Source organism: Ailuropoda melanoleuca, chromosome 6 (assembly GCF_002007445.2).
Source record: "Ailuropoda melanoleuca isolate Jingjing chromosome 6, ASM200744v2, whole genome shotgun sequence".
Lineage (NCBI taxonomy): Eukaryota > Metazoa > Chordata > Mammalia > Carnivora > Ursidae > Ailuropoda > Ailuropoda melanoleuca.
Window position 1 is genome coordinate 5,830,435 of NC_048223.1, and position 23,671 is coordinate 5,854,105.

The following is a 23,671-nucleotide window of genomic DNA, read 5'->3' on the forward strand; positions in this document are numbered from 1 at the left end:
GGGGCCGGTGATTTGTGGGAGGAATCTCACTCTCTCTGAACTCAAACTGACTGGGTGAATTATCTACCTTTTTCTGTATATCACATTTTTACACATTTTTTCTGACTCAATTTCAAGGGTTATATATCTTCTGACAAATACAAGCCTTCAAATCAAAGCAAACTGAAATTAGGTTGCTGGATTTTCTCTGAGAGTTTTGGACCTCTAACTTAGGGAATGTGGAAAACACACTACATTCTTTGTTCACCTTCTTTGCAGGACACTACCTGCGTTAGACAGGAGTACAATAGCAGCTATATGGCAAGGGTTTGCTTTCTAAGGGAAAGTTTATAAGAGGACAGTCTGAGACAGACATCTCCAAATAGCAACAGAGCTGTTTAAAGCTGGGATGGCTTTTCAGTTGATACACTATAGAATACAACCTTGTTTTTTTCTCACTATATTTTATTGGTTATGTTGCTAAGCCCCCAAGTCTAACTATATAGACTCTGGCTTGCAGCTCATCACAAAGCAAAATATGATACAAAATGGTGAAACCAATCCAATTCACTTATAATCCTTTCCAATACATTAGATCTCCACTGCAGAAAACATGTTCAGCTGCTATGACTATGATGGTATAGATGTCCTGAATTGTCTGATACAGCCAACTCTACCCTTGAATTTGACTGCATACAGCTGTTATAACCCTAATGTAAGAAACTGACTCTAAAAACACATGCTAGTCCCTTATCCAGCGCTTCCTTTACGAAGTATTTAGTGTGTGTCACTGGAAGACTAGGGAGGTATCATTACTTAGACTTGAAAGTGGCACGGTTATGTTGAATTCTCTGTTAAATTTTAATTGCTTCAAGCCTCAGATGACTCAGGCTACATAATATGAAAATGTCCAGCATAGTTAGGGCAGTGAAGAAGCTAAAGATTTTAGCACTTGAAGGTGGAGGCTTGCAGGGATATAGACTGAGGGGCCTCATTAAGTCTGGACACCTAAGAGGTCTTTAAACTGTGACTGAGAAGCAATCATGGATTTTATCCTTCTCAAAGCATGTTTAGAGGAGAGCTGTTCTATTCTGTGGGTATGCCATAACTAAATATTCAAATTTCCAAGCTGGCAAGGACCTTCGTGATTTGTGTAATTAAAGCACCTTATTCTGAAGATGAAGAAACTAACATCTTGAAAGTCTAATCAGTTGTCTTAAGAAATATATATATATATTTTGACCCAAGTAGAGCCATGGTCAAGACAGAATTCAGACTGGCTCCTGACTCAGCAGGTCTTATTACCATCCCCTCTTTCTATAGCAATTTCTCTTGGATTTCCTATACATTTCTCTTCACCGTTCATATACATTGACAGAAGGCTCTGAGATGTGTGGACTCTCAAGAATGTTCAACAGTTTCTAGCAAATATTGATGGTTAGCAGTTCTATGACATAAGGATCTGAAATGTATAATGGATCTAAATTCTAAACTTGTAGACAATGCTGTTAAATTATGGAATAGTCAATTTTCATTATTACCCTGTTTCCTTTGTCTAACTGATTTTAAGAATACTTAAGTGTATGTATTTATACAATATGCTTTCACCATCATGAGAATTCTATAATCTATTTTTGAAAAAGAGCCACAATGTAGTGTGTGTGTGTGTGTGTGTGTGTGTGTGTGTGTGTGTGTGTGTATAATTGACTTTTCTAAAAAAAAATTCAGTTCAGGAGATTTGGTAAAGTTCATTTACTGGAATTCATAACCTCTTCTGATTTTAAGGCTGCAATCAATAATTTTTGATGGAAAGTGATTTGAATAAAGTGTATAGCCCTGGGAAAACTTTTAGAACCATGTGCTTTGTTTGAACTGGCATAATCTGAACAACAAAAACTTGTAGGGTGTCTTAGTAATGTGGGTCATTAAAGTACAGAAGGGATAGGTAATTTAGAGATTTTAAGGTCTTATCCAGCAAAGTAAAGGAAACCATTAAAGAGCTTAAGCTTGATGGTGACAAGGTCAGATTTATACTTCAGGAAGATCATTCTGGTTGTTCTGTGAAGGAGAAATTTTAAAGTGGGGAAGAGATGGCAGCCAGGGGACAATTTAAGAGGCAATTTCCATAAGCTAGGTTGGAAACAGACTAGCCTTAGACAGTCGCAGATGGATGTGGAGTCATCAACTGTTGAAATCCTGAGAGATAATGAGGTAATCGAAGGCAAGTGTATGGAGTGAGAAGGAAGTTACCTGGGCAACAGCACTATCTGAAGAAAGGGAAGACATAACCACAAAGGACTAAGAAGTAATGGGCCCAAGATACAGGAAGAGAATAAGCAGGACATGTATCTGGAAGTCAAAGGAAGAGAGAAAGGGAGGGTAGATGGTGTCTAACACAAGGAGGTCAAATGGGACAGGAATTGGAGTATCCATTGGATTCAACCCCTTGAAGGTGATGGGTGACTTCACACTTGTCCTATGGTCAGAAATAAAGAGAGTAATGGCAAGTTCAATTGTTTTGGGTGCTCTATGATGAGAAACAAGAATTTATTTTTATGCTGTTGATCTCCAGATACAATTTCAGAACTTCTGAAGGAGAGGCACAAACTTGAATTCAAGCCAAACTGACACTTACGCAAGTTAGTGACTCTCATTGTACAAGTCATTCAAACACACACTCAAACCTTAGAAAATGAGTGGTTTATACTTTCCTGATAAATTAATAGTAATAAGAACAACACAACAAACATTCATTGAGAACTTGATGTGTAGTATGCCCTTTTTAAAAGTACATGGATTATTTAACTCAATCCTCAAGATAATCCTATTAAGTAGATACTATTATTACCCTCATTTAACAGTTGAGACAGCTGAAGTTTAGTGAGAACACAGTGTAAGTAATAGAGTTGGCATTAGTAGCTAAATAGTTTGGCTCCAGAGTCAAATTCTCAATGCCAAAAATATGCTTTACTTCTATTTATTATCATTACTAAAAAAGAAAATGTAAAACATTAAACTAAAAAATAAAATTGAATAGATTAGTCAATATTCACTAGCATACCACATGTTTCTTCATTAGCCCCATAGGAGTTCTCACAGATATGAAAGATTTTTATTTGGGAATCCCATTCAAAAGGAATTCACATTTTTAAGAGGAGAAAGGAATGCCTGGGTTTATGCAGATATACTCATACTTGCATGAAATAGGCTGAAGGAGAGACTCAGGACAGTCCTAGATTGGACTGAGAATAATTTCATAGAGGAGGTGGTTTCTGGGTAGTCATTTAGTGGAGAGGAATGAGGTAGTTGGATTTTCCATGCCATCAAGTGCGTTAGTCCTGGTGGGTGTGGGGAATATTACGTCAGATTCAAAGCTGGAGAACAGGTTTTGTAGAGCAGTGTAAGAGAGTGTGGAAACTGAAATGCTGAAGAATCAGCCGACAGACAGCAATGAAGCCTGGCATCAGAAATTTATGAGAATGTGAAGGCTATGAAGAGTGATTACGGGGCATGAATGAAAACTGAGCTAGTGGGCTGTGGTCTTTTGTAGGTAAGGACTTGATTGAATCAAACTACAGGTTGGCTTTAGATCTGAATTCAGATGCTTTATAGGAATTGAGATCATTGGGTCCATTTGAATGAAAAGAATTCTGCGTTAAGTTTTATTAACTTCATGTCATTTTAGAAATCAGATGCAAACCATCTTTTATATTTCATGACAAAGTTTTAATAATATCACTTCTGGCAATAAAATCAGAGAAACTTCAGAAAAATTTTAATTTTTTTAATGTTCTCAAAGAATTCAAAAACTTTTTATAGTCCTCTCCCCATCTCACCATTTAAGAAAAATCTTAACTACATCTCTCTTTTTAAATAAAACCCATATATTTGAAATATTTCTTTATTCATCTCCTCCATCTTTGGAAGCTACTCCTTTATCTTTGGCCCTATGTCTCTACCCTTGTGTATGACACAGATGTATCATCTCAAGGACAACCCACCTAATGTATACTGTCAGCATATACATTTTGTCCTTAGAACTCATTAGTTTCCATGAAATGCTTCTTTAAGAGTAATGCAAATTATATTCTTTTAGTTTTCTGTTAGTGAGGAATTAAAACGAATTCCATAATTTCAAAAATAAAGGGACATGGATCTAAATAATGAAGAATAGGGTGTTAATTTTAAGAATAACTTACTTTTTAAATCTTCTCCCATGTGTCAGACTCTGACCTATGCTTTTTACAGACATTGTCTCATTTTATTCTCACAGTGCCCCTGTGAGATAGGTATTATTATTATCCTTACTTTACATGGAAGGATGGTGAGGTTGAGATTTGCCCAAGATTGCACAATAAGTGAATGGTAGTAAATGGCAGACCCAGACTCACTTTAAAACACATGATCTTAGAATCTCCTTATCCTGCTCCTTTTCCTAATATGATACTTTACATTTCTATAGTGTTTTGCTATTAGTAACTATATACATCAGACAAACCATGTCCTCAATAATTTCACATTCTTACATTTGTCATAATGGATGAGATTATAAAAAATCTGAATATTTAAGAATGAACTATAAATATAATTGCAAAGTAGAAATGGTACCTGTCTTTTCCTAATGGAGGTAGTTAGAGGGATGATATGAATTCATTTTACCTGGTTAGAATTGCTGGACTCTGGATAACCTGCTCTGGATAACCTGGATTCATAAATGTGAGGTCGTTTATATTATTCATATCAACATTCCTCAGGAGTATTGATTTTCCCATTTGGCTCCTTATACGCACACCATAGAAGCTGAGCCTGACACTCCGCCCATCCATCCATCAGACATATGAGCGAAGGGGCCTCATGGAAGCTCTTGCCCTGCCCTCTGGTATCATCATGCCTGCTGACCTGGGGTCCTTTAGGCCTAAATACCCGTGGTATTGCTGCTGGAATTGCTGCTGCTCTGTTCTTAACTAGGATAAAGTATGGTTGAGTGTCAGTATTCTCAAAATGCTGACTCCTAAACCTGGAAGAAGGAACACATTTGCTAGTCTAGAATCAAAACCTAAATAGGTATAGTTCCTAGATGGAGGCCAAGCCATACCTCTGTTCCTTAAATTCTAGCCCTGGAAAGAGAATGACTCAGAAGAGAGTTCTTAACCCAGAAAACACGAATCCTGAGATGGTACAGAAGGCGTTTGGGAAGGCAGTGGACCTACTTAAATTCTCCATGAATTTTTCATGGGAGAGTATCTGCACAGATTTCACCATTTAGTCAGATTTTCTAGGGAATTGGAATCCACAACCACAAAGAACTAGTATGTTTTCAAGAGCCTGAGCAGAGATAATTGGGATGGGAAGGATTTTACATATCACCATATTTAATTAGAACTGAAGAAGTCTCTAGGCTGCATTCAGGGTGGTCATGTAGACTGGAAATATGCATGATATTATTTTATCATGTACTGTAATATAGTAACAACAAACCAGTTATTATGTATTTGTCTGTGTTCCCAGACTTGGTGGCCATCCCATATATATACATATCTAAGAGTGGAAATTCCAGGTGGTAGGGTCTACAAATGAACATTCATTTTTACAGAATAATGCCAGATCATTTTCCAAGGCAATTGTACCAATTTTTCCTCTTAGTTTTTTTGGCAATCTAGTATGTGTGAAATGAAATTATTATATTGTGGTCTTTATTTGTATTTCCCTGATTCTTAATGAAGTTGATTATATTTTCATATGATACCTGCTCAAACTTTTTCTCCATTTTTCTGCTAAATTGTTTTGTCATGTTTTCATTAATTTACCACATTTATGTTTCATATTTCATTGATTTGCCATATTTCTTTATATGTTAATCCATATTCTATTGTATGTTGTAAATATTTTCTCCTAGTTTGTGTCTTGTGCTTTCAGTTTGTTCATGATGTCTTTTATTGAACAGAAATTCTGAAATTTAATGTAGTCAAATCTATAAATTTTTTCTTTTATGGTTAGCATTTTTGTATTTTGCTTAACCAATCCTTTCTTACCCCAGAGTCAGAAATATATTTTCTTCTAACATGTTTTGGAGTTTTGCCTTTTATAGTAGGTTCATTATAGTAGTCCATTCATTTTCTGGAATGGATTTTTTTGTACATGATACAAATAGATGACCAATTTTTCTTCTTCAGTTAGATAACCAATTATTCTAACATCATTTATTGTCTAGTCCTGCCATTCCCCAGAATCTGCTATGCCTCTTGTACTATGTATTGTGGCTTCTCTTTCTAGACCCTTAATTTTATTTGATTGGTCTATAATCCATCTCTGCCCTAATATCTCATTGTCTTAATTGCTATAGCTTCATTATAAGTCTTTGTGTCTTATAGGATAAGGCAAAAAGGATACTCTTTTTCAGGATTACCTATGATTACTTTTTAACTTTTATGAATTTAATGTATATATCTAGGAATGTATCATTTTTAAATGTATAAGTATATTCTTTATATTTTGTTCATGTTGGTATGCCTATAACTCTGTTTCTTAGTGTTTTCCTTATGGACTCCCTTGCACATGTACACTAGAAGACATGTATAAAAGTATTTGTGGCAGCATTGTTCACAACAGCAAAAACTTGAAAACAACTCATATTTCACTAAAAGGAGAATGGGCAAATAAATCTGTATAAAATGATACTACCCAGCAGTAAAAAACAATGAAATAAAGTTGCTTATGATAGTGTGGATGAATCTCAGAAACTTAATGTAAGATCAATAAATAAGTCCCATAAGACTACTTGTAGTATGAAAACATTTTTATAATAGCCATGAATGATGAAGATTACACAGTATTAAGCATGTGTTCATGTAGGTGAGAAGGCATATATGCATCTGTGTAGTAAGGAGGGGAATGAAAAACAAAAATTCAGAGAAGTGGTAATTTCCGGGGGAGAGGGAAAAGAATGGGATGGAAAGAAACATATAGAAGAAAGAAGTTATATATGTATAACTTATAGTTATAAGTTATAAATGTATAAGAATAATTGAAGCATACTCTTTCTGAAAAAAGAAATATTCTGGCTCATGGATTGGAGTGTGTTTTCAGGTGTTTTATATAACTTGCATATATTTTCTACATATTCTCTTGCATATATCAATCATGTTAAAAAGAAAACAAAAGAAAAAAAACAAATAGAAGGAGCTATTTAATAGATTTACAAAACTCTGCTTGATAATGCTTCTTACTTCCATTTCTAGGAAACAATGATTCTTTTATTGTTTCTCTTTGTGTGTTTTAATAAGAACAACTCAGTTTGGCAGGCAGTAGCAGGGAGGCAAAGGCGCCAAGAGTGTATTTGCCAGTATCCCCCTGGTTAATTCTTATCAACCACAAAGCCCTGTATTTTTCTTCTCTTCTCTCATTTATCTCCACCTTCTCTCTTCCTTTTCCTCTCTCTCCTCCCCTCCCTCCCAGCCATGTTTTTCTCACCATCCCGTGAGACAATGTCTAGGCTGCTGCTCTCTGAGACTCCATTTTCAGGAGGCTGCAAAACAGCAGAGCTTGGGGAGACTGTTGAGTCAGACTGGAAGGCCCCATGCCTCCTCCGTGCATTCATTTATTCTTTGGATTCAGAGCTGGCACAGTAACAGCTGTCACTGGTGTCAAAAAGAAAAATAAATACACCACTGCCCTGACACAGCCAAATAAGAAAAAATAATCTCTAATCTGTCAAGTATAGCCCGAGCTGCTTAGCAGTGTGGTTTCTCATATCCATATCACAGCATGCATGGACTGTATTTCTGGCAGCAGAGAGGAGAGGAAGTTTTTAACGAAAAAAAACAAAAGGTAGAATGTAGGGGACTGTGGAGAACATCAGAGAGGTATCTTGGAGTAAAGGAGTTGTCAGAACCATATGGATCTTTGCATTAGTCACCAGTCTAGTTCTACCATCACACCCTTAGGAGATGTCAGGGATGAGAATGACAGAACAGGACAGAGAAAAATAAATTCTGAAAGAATGATAAGGAAAGCAAAAAAAAAAAACCTATCTCCAAATTAAGAAATGTTGAATATCATGTAGAAGGAAAAAATATGTTAGATTGTTATAGGGAAAAAAGAAATGTCTACTAATGAAAGAAAAAAATGTATAAGAATAATTGAAGCATACTCTTTCTGAAAAAAGAATTTACCTGAGACGTCTCATTATTAAACAGTCTATACTAAAAGATTCTAGCTATGGGATTCCTTTTAAATGAAATATTCAAGTTTGGGAATTATCCAGTTTACCTTCATTCTTCAGTACCCTCAAGCACAGAATCAAACATTTTCCTCAATGTGTCCAAAATCTGATGGAAGAGCTGTAGTAAATGTGGCTAAGCTTTTATACACACACACACCACCACCACCACCACCACACTCCATTTGGATAAAAGATTAAAAAAAATAAGGGAAGTATATCAGTCATCTATTGCTTTGTAACAAACCATTCCCAAAACTTAGTGGCTTAAGACCACAACCATTTTATTCATACTGTTGTGGCTCAATAGCTTAGGTTGAACTCAGCTGGGCAGTTCTGTGGTTCTCATCTGGGGTCATTTATGTGACTACAGTCATCTGGGGCTTGACTGGGATCGGGTGGTCTAAGATGGGCTCACTTAAATGTCTGGTGGCTGATTCTAACTCTTGGCTAATTGTCTGGGGGACTCAGCTCTTTTCCATGGAGCCTCTCATCTCCCCGTAGGCTAGCTCTGGCCTCTTCCCATGGTGGTCTCAGAGCAGCAATCCAAGATGATAGGAAGAGAAATGAAAGACTTCTTAAGGCCCAGTCCCAGAAATCACACAATATGACTTTCACCATGTTGTATCGGTCAGATTATCATAAAAGCAGCCAAGATTCAAGGCATAGGGGAAATAGGCTTCAGCACTTGATGGGGAGGTATGATGAAGTCACATTACAAAGGTGTATGCATACAGGGATCGGAAAAATTATTGTGGTCATATTTGCAAATAATCTACCATAGGAAGGAATTATAAAATATCTTCAGAGATTTCAAGGTAAGAGCTTGCGGTTGCAAATGGGATTCAAAACCTGGAATAAAACCTATGGCTACAGGGGCGCCTGGGTGGCACAGCGGTTAACCATCTTCCTTCGGCTCAGGGCGTGATCCTGGCGTTATGGAATCGAGCCCCACATTGGGCTCCTCTGCTATGAGCCTGCTTCTTCCTCTCCCACTCCCCCTGCTTGTGTTCCCTCTCTCTCTGGCTGTCTCTATCTCTGTTGAATAAATAAATAAAATCTTAAAAAAAAAAAAAAACAACCTATGGCTACAAAACGAAAACATGATGGAAAATCAAGTCAACCATAGAGGGCCTAATTCATTGGCCTCTTCTGTTAGGCTTCCTGATATTTCGGAAGCTGTAACAAAGGATTCGTAGTCTGATGACTTAAGTGACTTACTAAGAAGTATCTTATAATGCTCTGTGTTTGGATATAAAATTTTTATGAAAAGATATATATGAAGTACAAAGAAGATACGGTAGAGAGCATGGCTCACTAATATTGTATGCTACTAAAGGACATACGGAAAATTGGCCCTTGCTCAGCTAGAGGAGGCAATTGTGGAGAAGTTTTATTTAATATGAGAACTTCAGGTGTTCTTTTTGCCACCGGTGATGCAGAGAATGTGGAGGTTGAAATGCGGCCATATTAGCTATAAATTCAACAGCATCTCTGCTGAGGAGGTTTCTTCCATTGCTACACTTCCCTTGTCAGGAGCTGTCATGTCAAGCCTGGTTTGCACCCACATTCATTTGGTTGGTGGTGGTGCTTTGGAAAAGGGGGGAGCTTTGGAGATGGTAAAAGCTTTATCTTGGCAACTTACTCACTTTGCTCGAATACTTTAAAAAGAAATAAGGTTAAGGAACTATGCCACATGGATTTTCTTGCACAGTTCCAGGGTCTTGAAGAATTTCTTAAAAATGGAAGCCCACGAATTCTTCACCAAACTCTCAAATTTAACCTGTATGTTCTTCCCTATTCTCTAATCTCTCCCATCCCCAGGGGAAAATCTTATCCTGAATTTTATTTATAGTTCTTCTGTGTTCTTTTCAGCTTTATAAAAATATTATCATGCTCTTTGTTGTCAAGCCATTTGCCTTTTCTCCACTCACAGTTTTTCTAAAATTCATCCATGTTATGGTTTTCAGATATAGTTTATTCACTTTTATTGATAATATACAAATATGTGAACAGTCCACACTGTACCTATTCTCCTATCGACAGAGTTGCTTGCATCTATGACTGTTCTTTTACAAGACCCCGGGGGCCCATGTAAAAGGTCCTTTAAGTAATGAACTTGGAGTGGAATTTGCAATACCAAATTGTTTTCCAAAGTGGTGTCCCTACCAGCAGGTGTAAGCATTTCCATTGTACCACATCCGCACTAATGCTTACTGTTGTGAGACTTCCTGATGATCTATTTCTCTAGCCCTGCGACAATACCGCACCATCTTAATTATTCTTGCCTTTTAGTAATTAACTCTTGATATCTAATAGGATAAGTCTTACCTCCTCCCCTACATTATTCTTCATAAGTATCATAACTATTTGGATATTTTTCTCTTATTGTAAAATCTTATCTAATATTTTGACTCACTGTGTTGGTATTTTGATTAGAATTCCATCAAATACATAGATGAGATTAGGGAGAACTGACATGCATGTGATACTGTCTTTTCATTCTTAAAATCTGGTATCTCCCCTTTATGTTTTCTTTAAGTCATTCAATAAAGATTGAAAGTTTTTACGCTAAGAGTCTTGCAAAACTTTTATTCAGTTTAGTCCTAAGAATATTGTATTGTATTATAAATAGTTTCATTTTCAACATTCTATTTTCTTAGTGTTGCAATTGAGCAGTCTTGATGAATAAGAAAATGACCCAGTTCCAGGTAGCCTGGAGCTTATAGTTTATGAGGGGGGCAAAAGCACAACTGCAGTGAGTGTGAGCAAGGAGTGAATGGTGGAGAGATCATAGACTTGGAGGATCTGCTTGTGGGAAGTGTCTGGCATGGTAAGAGCTATGACGAGGGAGGAGGAAGGGGCAATGGGAGCACACTCAGGGGGCCAGGAGAGACTTCTGGGGAAATGACTGCTAACCTGAGATCTTACATTTATTTTAAAGGTGGTAGCCAGGCAAAAATCTAGGAGAAGCCATTTCAGGCAGAGAGGGTAGCATGTGGGAGGCTAGTAGCAAGATGGAACTTCAGTCCTGCCTTTTGTCCAGGGAGGCCAGACCATGAACAGGAAACAGGAGGAGATAAAGGTGTGGTGGAGGGAGAAGTTAGCGCATAAACATGAAACCTTATTTGGGAGTTTGGACATGATTCTGTAGGCTGCAGGGTGCTAAAAATGGGGGAGATGTATTTTTAGCAGGTCACTCTGACTACGATATAAAAATGGGTGAGAAGAGGTCGAGGTAGTGTGCAGGAGAGCGGGTAGGAGGTGATGTTAGTTTAAATGCAGAGACTACTTTATTGAATCTGAGAGCAAACTGGGAAATGGGACTGACAGGGCATGGCTATTTAACAGATTTAAAGACATAAAGGCCATTGTGAGTGACTATCAATTTTTTGGCTTTAACCATAAGCTACACTCTGCATTTGACTTTCAAATCTAGTAGTTTGGAGCTCATGTGCTATTCCCTTCCATCCTTGTTTTATGTTCCCTAGCAGACTTAACCTTTTCGTTATCCCCTCACTTTTAGTAAGAGTCAGTAACAGTTAATGTATTTCCAAGGGAATCAATGAATTAATGAATTAATGAAAAGATTTGAGAAATGCATATCCTTTCACTGACAAAGAGGTAGTACAAGTAACAGAAGTTACAAGAGTTTGCTATTTTGGTCCATCTTCTATGTTCCTGGCTTTGAACTTACCATTCTGCATTTATCATCTCACTTAATCTTCACAACAAAGAGTAGAAATAGATACTTCTGCTGTTCCCTTTTTTTAAGTAAGAAGTTTGAAACTCAGATTGCCTAAGTAGCTTCCAAGGTGTGACTGACTCCAGAGCTTGTATGCTACACTCACCACTGCAACTTAAAATGCATCCTTCGACCTGCGGGAGTGTCAGCAGCACCTGGAGCTTATTAGAAATGTAGTCTTAGGTCTCAACCCAGACTTCCTGAATCCTAATCTGCATATTACCAAAAGCCCTAGATGAATTTGCGATGTTGTACTCCCAAACTGGTAGAGAGATTTAGTACCTTACTTAGGATTTAGTTTAAGGACAGACTTGTAAGAATCAAGATAATTTTAATTTATATTTAATCCATATTATTCAGGCATCTTTGAAACTAAACCAAATCGATTAATTTTATAATTTATATCCATAAGATTTATATGGCAATCTGTAACTGTGCACATGTCTGGATCAAATATTGTATGTTTATTATGTAGAAGATAATTGGTTGAATACTGTTAGGCACACAGAACCATCACAGTGAGAAATGCCCAATGTTTTGGTCTAAGGGTTTTAGCACTACCAGTGTGGGAGGTGCTCAACCTGATTTAGCAATTACATTCTGATGTCATTAAAATGAAATGGCCCCAATAAAAGGAATAGAAGTCAATCTTAACTACAGTTCTGAGATGCTTTATTGCTCTGTTTCACCCTTACTTACTAAATCCCACTGCATAGAGGTAGCTATAAAGGTTTCCAATTGGGAAGCTACATTATCAACAGAATCATGAATATGAATGATGACATCATTGTTTTAGCTTCAATGAGCAAGTGTAATCTTGAAGGTCATTGCTCCTGGATCACAGGTACCTACAATCTTTACATTCATCTGATTCTTGACTCTTTTTCCTATCATTGTGTTTTCTTCCTCCAATATGTATGTGTGATTTTAACATCTATATGAATTTGACCTGATATTGACTGGATTTTTTTTTTTTTTTGGAACCTCTGTTCCAGTACTTTGTAAGGTAGATTACACAGTCTTTGGCTCAGCTTCTCAAGGATACCATATATCCCTTGGTCCCCCTCTTCAAATAAGTTCTACAACTATGAGAAGTATTGACTATAATGATGACAATTGCTTGCGTTTATTGAGTTTTTATTTTGTGCCAAGCACTGCCATGTGTTTTATATTGCATTAAGCTCATTCATTAGCCCAATTTCCCATTAAAATTTTTTCTAATTGTAAGAATATATATTTATATCTATAATAAAAATTTCCCCACTTTCTTTATTAAAACAATTTTTAATTTTTCTTTAGAATGCTGAAGAGTTTAGCAAAATATTTTCATAAATATTCTTATTTATAACATAGACTCCTACTGAATATTTTGTTAACTTATAGTAGAAGCTTAGTGTTCTTAAGAAAGAATGTCCACAAAGACAAAGAGTGAATTCTAATGTAAACTATGGACTTTAATTAATAATGATGTATCAATATGAGCTTATAATAGGGGATACTGAGGGTGGGAGTGAGGGATTATATGGTACATATTTTGGGATTTTAAGTACGTTCCATGCAATCTTTATGTGAATCTGAACCTACTCAAAAATAAATAAATAAATAAATAAAGTCTGTTAATTAAAAATGAATGTCCACATTATAAATCTTTAATACAACCTAAGATAGCAAATAGAATATGTCAGATATTTTCTATATCCCCAGTAGCCGTAGTCCAAAAGTATATGAAGCCTGGATATTTTTAGTTCTTCTTTAAACCTGGGACTATAGCTCTTGTAGGCTCATGAACTCCAAAAGTGCACCTGGCCTGTTTTAATGGTAGTATCTTGGTTGACCAGTTTGGCAATGGCCCTACTACACTTCACCTCTATCACTATATCAGGGGTCTGAAGAATAGCACTGAAGCTGGTCTCTTATGGCTAGTGGGAAACTTTTCCTCAGGTTAGCCTTACCTATACAGTGGTCTCCTTCCCAATCTCTTAGAATAGGTGTTGTGAGACCAAAGATTTCTTAATTGCCCAAGCTAAACTTTACCTCTTCTATTTTATAGAATCAATATTAGCCCTCTTGAGGGTGTTGTCTCTCCTCTTTTAAGTGCGCAAACTACCCTACTGACAAAGTCTTGATTGGGTAAGAGATTTCATGAAGTGATCATAATGTATTGTCAATGTATTGTCAAGTTAATTGACTGTGATTCAATAATCACATTTCCGAAGATCATTTTCTCCATTGCTATGATAATTATGGCTTCTAACATATGTAGATAAGTTGCTGACATGATTGTCAGGGTGTTACTTTTAATTTGCAGCAAAAAAAAGGTATTCTAGGTTACAAATTTAAGTCCTCTACAGAAATCAATAACCTGATTATTTGATAAGTTACCCACTGTGCTTCACAGGGCTAAATGCAATTACAACCTTATACCAGCCGAGAGAAATTAAGAATGTAGGAAAAGGTAAACATTATCCTCTAAGAGTGGAAAGTCCAAATGGAGACTCATTTGGAAAGTGGTTGTTGTGGATGTGATATGCTTTAGGAAAGAATTTCAAAATGGCCTGTTTACATAAGAAGGATACTCTGTTAGAAATATAGGGAAAATGTACTATCGTCATAGTTTTTCTCCTCTTCACATAGTGTTTTCATTTGCATTTCACAAGCATACAGTATAGGTAAGGACAGAAATTATCCTATTTTATGGATAAGAAAATTGAGTGTTAGAGAAGTTAAATTACTTTCTCCAGTACTGTTTATTAGTATTTGTTAAAACTGGGCATGGTATCTATTTTTTCAAATTCTTAGGTCTCTGCAAATGCTTTTCATAATGTGTTAATGACCTACTTCATCCTTGAAACCCACTCTCTTATTAATCACTCAATACAATAAGTAAAGTTTGAGACTTATGATAGATGAGATAAATAACAGTATATTACATATAGTATATATATACCTATAACACACCACTTTCCATTTTTAATGAAGTGTTTTTTTTTATCTATTATTTCAATTGCACATTAAGTCGGCTGGGATATAAGACTTCCCCAAAAACCTCCCTGAGCCAGATCTAGAAATGAATATAAGCCCAGTAAAATTGTTCAGGACACTGGAAGTATAACTTCATGTCACTGTAAGAGTCCCACACTGGTAATAGTGCTCTGTTCACAGAAGTTTGGAAAACTGTATTTAGGTAATCTCTAGAGGAAATTACACACACAGAGCCTACAAGTCAACCAGCATTAACTCATTCAGTTGCAGCCCACATTATACTTTTTGGGAGTTGTGTCTCTAATCTTTTCTTAGACTCAACTGATCCATTACTTCGACTGCTGTGCATTTTGGCTTGGCTACTTCTAATGAATAACTTTTTGTAAGGAAATTGGTTTTCCTGTTGGAAAGAAAAATTACAAAAGTCTCCCCAAAGATATTTCTCTTTTTCCTTCTAAATTCAACTAATTTTCCATATATCCAATTAGGAAAATACAGCTATTTTTAAAGATATTTTCTGACATAGAGTTCCGACCCTCCTTTTTCTCTTCCTCCCTGCCTCCCAAATGGATAAGGTTACAAGGGACATACTTAGGCATTGATATATAGTTCCAAAAGACTTCTCTTATTTCATTTCTCCCATATTGAAAAATTTCAACATTTAGTAATAGTTTCGAGATTTTTGTTTTAAAGTTTCACTTAAACCTTGAGTTGTTCATAGCTATTTAGATACTTTGAAACACATTTTGAATAGTGTTAGTACTCTTTGGACAATGTAGTTAGGAGAACACATCAAGTTTTTTACAACTTGAAAGGCCAGTAACATATGCTGTTGGAAGTGCTGCTTGCAGACTGAGATGGTTTGTGAGTTAGGTGCTCCTAGAGTGGGAGGAATAGTCAAAAACTGAGAATATACATTTAGGAATGTTCTCAGTGATTTAAAAGAATCATTTTGTATCTGCTTAATTTAATAATGAAGTATCTGGGCTAGTATTTTGTATAATGTAAAAATACTACTTATCTAGCATTTCATTTTTATTGTATTTTACAAAAGTACAACTGACAATTATTTGAATAACAGTAATACCAATTAACTAGTTAATTATTACTCCTTTACCACAGAGAGTTTGAGAAGCAGTGCTCAGGGAAGTCAATTCAAAGGTTTTTTCATGGGAAGGGCATTTCATGCAGAAAAAGAAAATAGCTAGAAAATCATTTTTAGATTATGGTTTAAAAAATAGTTTGGTTAAAGTTCACTAGATAGATAACTAATTTCTCAGAACAAATCTTAATTTCATTAAAGTTATCAGAAAATTACTCAAGCAGTTTTAAGGGATGGCATTTTTTTCCTAGAAGGATATTTTTTTTTTAAGATTTTATTTATTTATTTGATAGAGAGACAGTGGCGAGAGAGGAAACACAGGCAGGGGGAGTGGGAGAGGAAGAAGTAGGCTCCCAGCAGAGAAGGGAGCCTGATGTGGGGCTGGATCCCAGGACCCCAGGGATCACGCCCTGAGCCCAAGGCAGACGCTTAATGACTGAGCTACCCAGGCACCCCTAGAAGAATATTCTTGATAAAAAAAAAAAAAATGATTCTCACTTAAGTAACTTTGCTTCAGATTTTCTTTTATTGGAGTCAGGAAGGAGAGGGAAGCAATTCATTCAGTTGAATATTTGGAATCTGCGTTAACTACATTCCTTCCTGCCTTAAGTTTTCCAGATTAAGTTTGTTTGAGGCAGCTGAGCTTCAAGTAACTCTAACTCTGGTTGTCCAGTTTTCAATGAAAATAGCTGTTTTCTAGGAAGGGCCCAGTAGAACTGAGCTTCAGGTATGATCTCTGTGACAGGTACACCAAAACCAGCTTGGTATGTCTGAGAGAGAGAGATGGAGAGAGAGAGAAAGAATGAAGCCAGGAAGAGGTGACAAAAATGCCCTTTAGTGGCATCCTTTATACCTCCAGAGACCTAAATTAATTATCTTTCACCAGGTACATATTTGGTTCCTGAATGTTGTGAGTTGCTTCCCCAAAAGATAATTTTTATATCAAGGGCAGATTTTAATACTCCTTAATTGAGTTTACAAAATTCTTATGATGGAAGGTATTTGAAGTTTGCAATCTTCTAAAATAACAAATATATGTAGGGATAGATATTCCTCAATTGAAGCATTCCTACCATGGTGTGAACTTCATTTATGTTGAAAGGGAAATAAAAAATTGCTTTTGATGATTACTTATGATTGCAAAGAATTCTGATCTAGAAAAATACCCTCCACTTTATAGATTATCTCAGATTTTTTTATTTTAACATCTAATAATATTTATAAAATGAGACTTTTTGTTTTATTAATTTTAATTTAGTCTTTTTTGGTCTGTTTACATAGTTCATAAAAACCTATGAGTCTATAGAAGTTATAGCTATGGGAAATAGATTTTTTATTATAAATAAATAATATGGAAATATATCTATTTTAAATGACATATTGCCTGTTCTCTCCTTTTAAAAGGGGGGAGGGGAGAAAATACAACAAATTATATTCCTTAGAATACAAGGGTTGACTATAATGCTTTAGAGTTTATTTTCATCACCTGCCTTGCTGTTCAGATTTCATGATTTCTCACTAGTCTACAGCTTACTGTGTAAGTCCATTAAATCACAATGAAAAACATCTCATACTAGGGAGAAATGCCCCCAACAAAATTTGGTATGAATAGAGACAAGGAAAATTCCTGGCACAAAGATTGAAAGGACTTTTAATAATGATCTTTATACCTATTTCCTTCAAATGATAGGAATAATATATATTTTGCTATTATATATATTAAAATCATTTTAAACTGCCAGCATTTTATTTTATTTTATTTTTTTAAAGATTTTATTTATTTATTCGACAGAGATAGAGACAGCCAGCGAGAGAGGGAACACAAGCAGGGGGAGTGGGAGAGGAAGAAGCAGGCTCATAGCGGAGGAGCCTGATGTGGGGCGTGATCCCATAATGCCGGGATCACGCCCTGAGCCGAAGGCAGACGCTTAACCGCTGTGCCACCCAGGCGCCCCCAAACTGCCAGCATTTTAAATAAACACACATTTTGAGAAAGCTGAAAGGAATAGTAAATTAGTTTTACAATGTGGTGTTTTAGACTTAAAGAACATACATTAAAATTTTGAAGGTGATAGATTTTCTTTAGAGCATGTAAGGATGTGCACATTTCTTCAATGTCCCAAGGATTTGCATATAAACTAGATTTAGAGCACAAAACAAATTGGTAAAGCTACACCCATGCTTTTTAAGCACTAACACCCACGCAAAGTTGAAATCAGATTTTAGCAGTGTTTAAAAGCACCACCGTGTGTTATTGTAAGTTTACATTTCAAGATCATTTCAAAGTTACAATCTCTTGCCTATTGGAAAGAAAAGTTGGAAGTTTAAAAAAGGTTTGTTTCAATAAGATGTGAATAGCTGTTTTGGTAAAATTATTTTCAAATTTCAGACTCAGGCAAATCCTAAACATGTGAAGAATGGATTGTGGATTATATTAAAATGGATGTTAAACAGGAGGGGGCAATTCTCACCACCTAGGAAGCTGAAACTCTATTCCAAAATCAACAGAATGAAATAATTACACACCGTAAAATGCTGCACCAGCTGTATCTCAGCAGCCATTGGCTTTTATATTGTGCCCTCTGGTGGGAAAATTTATAAATCACAATTTTACCAGTTTTGAACTGACTCAACAAGGCTTGTTATTTCTTATTCCTAGGCTTTATGTATAATCAAACTGTAGCCTGAGGGACAATACATGATGACTTTTTGAGGCAGAGTTGCTTTAGGTATCAACTAATCTAACCTCCCAATTTTATCTGGAGGTGATAAATGATTTAGTCAGGTTTGAACGAAGTGAACTATTTATTATTCAGTTCTCTTGTGTCCCAGGGAAAGTATTAATTATTGAATACCTCTTAAGTGCCAGACACTGAATAAGCATCATTTCACTTGACCTCATTAACTCTGAATTTAGTCCAATGTTTTTCCTCTTCATTTCCCTGTTACCTTCAGGTCTTCCCAGGGCTAAAATTACATCTCCAATCTACTAATACTTGCATATACAGCCTTTAAATGTTATTTGATTCCTGTCCCCCATCAGGCGGGGCCTCTGAGGTTCAAGAGTGGTAGGGGTGGGTCCCAGGAGGTGCTGTTATCTCTCAGGCTGAGAACAGAGGCCTGAGACCTGGGGTCCTTCACATAAGTTAGTAGTGGGACTGAGAAATTTAACTCCAGGCCACCTATTCTAGGCCGGGGGGTGGGGGTTAAAGGTCCATGGTGAAGAGCTGCAATGGGGTTTGCGAAGCCAGGAAAACTGAGGAGAAAATGAACCAAGAAGGCAAGTGAGAGGAGGCTGAGTGGGTCCAAGAAGGGAGTGGGAACACACTGGAGCATTTTCATTCAGCCTTGGGGTGGGCTTGTCCGCACTAGATCAGTTTAAAAGGCTAAGAATGGGCAAATGAGGGTAGAATTTTTTTAAATTAGAAAATGTTGCAACAATATGTAGTTCAACCTTTGGTTTTTTAAAAATTCTTTTTTTCTCCTTATAATATGGTACATGGTTCACATAATAATATAATAGCTAGCACAGGCTATCTTTTCTGTATTTTGTTAAAGCACATCACATATCTTAACATACTCAGTCCTCACACATACCCCATGGAGCCGGTAATGTTGTTTTCCTCAATTTGCTTATAAGGAGATTGTAGACCAGAGGGAATAAGTAACATGGCAGACGTCACATGCACAGTAAGTATAAAGAACTGAGGTTTGAACCCAAGCCATCTGGCTTCAGTCTGTGCCCCTAATCAATACTCTCTCCTTACCTGAAGTTATGAAAACATAATAAAAAACCAAACACCTATAAACCCTTAGTTCAACTTAAGAAATAAAAGACATCGCTGGTACCAGTGAAGATCCCCAAACAACATGCTTTTCCCAGAAAATCTAAATAACTAGGCCACAGTTGATTATTGTATCTCACTGAGTCTAAAATCCAACTGTGAGGGGCACATGGGTGACTCAGTTGGTTAAGCATCTGACTCTTGGTTTCGGCTCAGGTCATGATCTCAGGGTCGTGAGATCAAGCTCCATGTCAAGCTCCACATTCAGCATGGAGTCTGCTTGAGATTCTCTCCTTCTCCCTCTGCCCCTCCTCCTGCTTGGGTGTGTGCACGCATGCACTTGTGCTCTCTCTCTCTCTCTTACAGATAAATAAAATCTTTAAAAAATCCACTGTTAAGTTATATGGATGTTATATAGCAGCAAAAGTAGAAGTTTATGAGTTAATTTATTATTTATTGAGACCAACAAAACAATTTTTGCCTTATATAGCTTTTTGTCTTACTTGGAAGGATTACCTCTTATATACCTCTTACATGATTTTAAACAAACCTGAGTCTTTTTTTGTATTTGCATTTGGAAGCCTTTTGGGGTCTGGTAGTTACTCATAAACAAATGAACTAATTCCTCACCACATGTAAAACACCGACTGGGTGGCAATCACCACGCAAGGGACAGGGTGAGAATCAGTGGCACACTGGTGCAGCTTATACTGGCTCACCAGAACCAACAGTTAATGTTTCAGGCCTTTTGTTAGTTGTCAAATACATCATTAAAAATTACATTATAGAAATATATAAATTATATTAAAAACAAAGTGAAGACCTCTTGGAGACAGCAGTGATGCCACTAATGTTTCCAATCACAACTTGGTGATCTGGCAGTTTTTCCACAAACCAGCCTCTGGAGCAACCAATCAGCTTGCTGGTTAGCATTTCACAATAGCCGTCGCTATTCTTATTCTGAGGTGAAAGGCATTTTGAAGTATCTAACTGGTAGGGTTTAAAGTGCTATAGTCCCTTGCAGGATCCACTTTTCACTTCAGATAACAACTAGGCAGAGAATATGCTCAGAAATAGCCAGAGAGCCTCTAGGCTTACAGAATAAACCACACATGACTTAACCTGGAATTTGAGGCCCTTTTAACCAGAACCTTTCTTGTCAAATATCTGTACTGAAATGTATTGGCTGTTTTTTAATTCACAAGCTTCAGTGTGCCAGAAATAAAATTTTCTTTGCTTTTTTTCTATAAAATTGTTTTCTGTTTTGAGGCTCTAGTATTCTGGGGGGCTGAAACTAAATTTCTCTCCCTAGGATTGTGTCCAATACTAAAAGACTTTGGAGCACAGTGTATCAGGGGCAGGGGCCTCCTGGATTTTTTCTGGGTATGCCGACATTCACAGAGACACCATAGTCTGGACTTCAGGCATTGGTCCACATGTTCCACTTCTTACACCCTTCCTTGTCCTGGCAGCAAAATCTTACCAGGGCTGCCAGCAGTGTAAGTCATGTGTGTGCCATTCTGGGGCCCATGGAAAACGCGTGTGTGCCTGCGTGTGCGCGTGCACACACACACACACACACACACACACACACACACACACACTCCCAGGGGCCTCTGAGGCTACCTTGGACCCCATCTGCCTAGGCCTGAGGCCCAGCTGTGGTTCAGCAGACAATCTGGCCATCCTTGAGCATTTCTTCTTCCATTTCTGCTGCCTAGCCTGGAGGGTAGTCTGGAAGGGAAGCTGTTTCTTCCTCTCTATCAATTCTGGAATGGGGTGTAGTCACTTCTCTGTCCCCTGGTAAGTGAAAAGAGGAAGTGAAGTCCTTTACTGGCTGCCTTCAAGTGATGCAAGAGGAGAAAAAAGTCTGAGTCATTTCTTTCACAGCAAAAAAATATGACAAGGAATGGCAACAGGAGTAGAAAGGAAATCATAATGTCTTATTAACTGCATCCACCCCAATGTCAATAAAATTCCTGGCTATAATTAAGGAGTTTCCTGGAGTTTCAATTACAAGTTAGGCTTAAATGGGGCAGTTCAATGTAAAAAATAACTTCTGATTCGGTGTGTTTATCTATCCTTGAACTTGAGATCTCAGCCTTCCCCCCACAGCATCTGTTCTCTGCAAGTTCAGGGTGTCTGTCTCTGTGTATGTATGTATGTATGACTAATAAGGATACTATTAATCTGGAAAGGCAAGCTTCACTCAATCTAGTCTCTCCATCACTGCCCTTCTTTTGTACACACCACGTGCTACATGCAATTGAATCAGAATCCTACTCAAAATGTCACAAAACCAAAATAAATATCACAAAGAATGCCATCTTCACATGGTTGGCATTCAGTGAATATTGGTTCTATTTAGAGAACGCTTCGTTCCCTATTCCCTATAGTTGCTTTTATCAGCCACTACAAATCAGACCTGTTGTGAGATTCCCTTGCTTATTTGCATTGTTGTATTATTATGGACTGAATGTTTATATCCCCCTCACCCCACCCCCCCAGTTAATAACGTTGAATCCCTAACCCCTGATATGATGGCATTTGGAGATGGGGCCTTTGGGAAATAATTAAATTTAGATGAGGTCATGAAGGTGAGGTGCCTATGATGGGATTAGTGTCTTTATAAGAAGAGGAAGAGAGATCAGAGCTCTCTCTACTTTGTGAGGGCACAGTGAGAAAGCAGCTATCTGCAAGCCTGGAAGCAGGCTCTCAACCAGGAACTGAATCTGCTGGCACCTTGAGCTTAGACTTTCCAGCCTTCAGAACTGTGAGAAATAAACATCTGTTGTTTAAGCCCCCAGGCTGTGCTATTTTGTCATAGCAGCCTGGAATATACTATAATGTGTACTTGCAATCAAGGATCCAAGTAGAACATTACAGGGGAGGCATTTTTCCTTCTACGAACCTTTTGATCTGATCTTTGTAATTTTGATAGGTGCAAAACAATAATTTGTAGTTTTCATTTCCATTCCTCTTACTGTAAGGCTGAGCATCTTTAAATTTGTGTAAGAGCCATTTATAGTTTCTTTGGGTGAATGACCTTTATATCTTTTGTCTATTTTATTTTGTCATTTTCTTATTGAGTTGCAGAATTCTTTACACTTCAGTGAGATTAGTCCACTGTGATGTTGAGTTGCAAATATTTTTTCCCAGTTTTTCATTTGTTTATAATGAAGGCTTTTCCCCCCAGAAATATTTTTTTTATAAAATTGATGTTAGGTACCAATACTGTATTTTGTAGGGCTTTGGTCATTCTTACAAAGATATTTTCCGGTCTAAATTTTATTAAAACTTTTTCCCTTGTTTCCTGTAAGTGCTTTCATATGTTTGTTTGTGTTTGGATTAGTTATTTTGTCTAACTCCAATTTCTGGTACAAAAGTTGTGATAGAAGGCTCTAACTTTATCCACCCTCCTTCCAACCTCGCACACAAGACAGCTGTCCATTTATTTGTGTAACAGTTGTTGAGCACTGCATCTGTTCCCCCCCATTTGAAATATGATTTTTGTCATATATCATACCCACAGATGTGTTTGGGTCTATTCCTGAACATATATTTTATTGATTGTCTTTCTTTTTTAAGCACCAGTACCTCACTATCTTAATTGTTATGGCTATAGAATAGGTTTTCATAAATGATAGGCCTAGCGCCTCTTCCCTTTTTTCCTAGAATTTTTCTAACTATTCTTGCTTGTTTATTTTCGATATTAACTTACGATCACTTGTTTTTTGTTTTTTTTTGTTTTTTTTTTTTAAAGATTTTATTTATTTATTCGACAGAGATAGAGACAGCCAGCGAGAGAGGGAACACAAGCAGGGGGAGTGGGAGAGGAAGAAGCAGGCTCACAGCGGAGG

General features: G+C 36.9%; 1 protein-coding gene across 1 annotated transcript in view; it reads left to right on the top strand.

The window, feature by feature from the left end:
- Positions 1 to 23,671, top strand: part of SLC9A9 (solute carrier family 9 member A9) — a 482,912-nt gene that overhangs the window by 64,674 nt on the left and 394,567 nt on the right. The window lies entirely within an intron of this gene.